Source organism: Pyxicephalus adspersus, chromosome 3 (assembly GCF_032062135.1).
Source record: "Pyxicephalus adspersus chromosome 3, UCB_Pads_2.0, whole genome shotgun sequence".
Taxonomy (NCBI): Eukaryota; Metazoa; Chordata; class Amphibia; order Anura; family Pyxicephalidae; genus Pyxicephalus; species Pyxicephalus adspersus.
In genome coordinates this window covers 154,897,365-154,899,805 of record NC_092860.1, presented here as the reverse complement: position 1 = coordinate 154,899,805, position 2,441 = coordinate 154,897,365, and positions in this window count along the sequence as shown.

Here is a 2,441-nt window from a genome sequence, read left to right as displayed (position 1 = left end):
CCCCTCCCCCTGTCATCAGTCCGTCGGAAGCTCGGAATGACTCGTGAGCTTCCGACAGACTGAGGACAGTGACTCGTGTCACGGGGGAGGGGTGCAGTGAAAAGCGAGGCTGACAGATAGATAGTTTCAGATAGGATGAGAGAAAGAGCCGCAGCTTCCCATCCAAACAGCCGCATGCGGGGCTCTGCACCGTATCCCTGAAATTGTTCCAGCCGCCCATCAATCCAGCTCAGGAACGTCATACCCCTCCTAGTGCAGACCCCCCACCAACAATTTACCACGCGGGAACTCCATACCTTAGATGGGTCCCCAACATAAATGTCACCAAAACAAACACTCCCCCGAGGACCTCAACCGCCAAACCCTGAAACACAATAAAATTAGAGAGCGAGGGCGGGAAAACTTTCTTTCTAGCTGATCCCTGGTAAAAAGCCCCTATTGTCTCATTCCTGACCTTTTTATTACCAGTTGGCCCCTCCTTTCATCCCTTCCCTGCGCCTCTCTCTCCCACCCCCTCCTTCCTTCCCCTGTCCTCGTGCTGCATGCGCTGCACATACCATTACCCAATCATTAACCCCTTGCAGTCTTCCTGCCTGTCTGCACTGTCATGCCAGCCTTTCCCTATACTCCTTTCACTCGTATGCTCCAGGCTTTCCTTTTAGCTGAATTGTCATGCCACTATATGTGTAAATATTTGTTAAACAGAAACAATGTCAAAACAACATAAAACAAAAATCAGACTTTTTCTGGCAGTTTAATTAAATTAAACATTCAATTAACATGATTATTATCACTACAATGTCATACAAAGGTATAAAACTATCATTTTTTTTAAATAAAAATTTAAAAACACTTAAAAACAAGGCACTGTATATATTGGTTGATACAACAAATACACATGGAATCTTTAGTTGCACCGGGTCCCTACGTGTTTCACAGAAACCGTGCTCACTTCATCAGGAGGTCTAGAGGGTATTTCTGTTTTCACGAGTGGGCTTCGGACACATTACTTCATATTGGGCATTCATGTACAAAGGACAAGGAACTCAACATTCACTTATGAATTTCACATATTTACAACTTTCAAAATAAAATGTAATGTTTGTATTATAAGTTAGGGCTTTTATAGAAGTTCATATCAATTATATTCATTCAATACCCAAAGAAAATTCTATTTTCATAGCACTCCTTCCCAATGCAGCCCCTAAAGTGCTAAACTACATGTAATGCGCCTGGGCACACAAACCACAACCAACTCCAGATATCCTTTAATCAGGCTTTATTCAAAGTTATAAAGCACAGCAAGAGTTAAGTCCAAAAAGCAAATACAGGTCAAAAACAATCCGAGGTCAGGGCTGGCAGAGTTCAAGCAGAGTCAGTTTTGACCTGGTCAGACCAGGTCACTATGGAGATGACAAAGCAGATAAACTTAACCAACACAATGACACACCCAAGCACACTGAGTTCACAGAGGCTTATAGCGGGCAATGGTGTACAGGACAGGCTCTCCTTAAATGGCCAGAGTGACCAATGGCCTTGCGCCACTTGGTGCCGTCTGATAGGAGACTAACTGAATCCCCTGCGGGGAACTGTGTCCCACCCCGGGGCGAGGCAGCCGAGTGCCACGCCCTCGGGGGGTACAAGAGGGACGCATTGTAGCTCGCGCACCTCTTCCCACAGCACCCCTAGGATGTGCACTACTTTGCACATGCAAAGGAATGCTGAGAGCAGGATAAGCAGTAACCACATCTGAAGGGATGCAAGGGATGCTGCCTGGCTGAACAGTAGTTTGGCCAGGACGGATCCCTCCCCCTGCAGAGAGCGACACACTGCGAGCAGAACAGCAGCCTCGACCATGCCGCCTGCTACAGCGGCGTCTCCCTCTGTGCCTGGGATCCCCAGGGACACTGCGGGCTCGCAGGACGGGTAAGTCCCTTACACTACAATTATGAAAACTCAAATGTGTTCAGAATGGTTTTGTGGGGGGTGCTCTGTATAAAATCTTCCTCATGTCCATGTGAGGTCCTCTGGGTCCCCAATAGTGTTGGTGTTCGAATTCGGGTTGTCCTTATATTCAACCCAAATATGGTTGTTCCAATTTGCATAGACCCGACCTGAAAAAAAAGCAATTTGACTGCAAAAATTAGGAAAAAATGTAAAAAATGTTTTAAAAAAGAATTTTTTTTAAGGTTATTTGACAATAGGGGTCCCCACATTATGAATCATAATGTGGGGACCCCTGGACCGTGGGAACTTTGCAGGTACAGCTGATTTGAGGCAAGTGCCTCCAATTAGCTGTAACCGCAGGTGATACCAGGGCAGTAGAGGTTCAATGGGGATAAAAATCCCATTCATCACCTCTAGTGCTCTGTGATTGGCTGGGAAGAGGAAAAAAAAATATATATATGATATATATATATATATTATATATATATTTATAT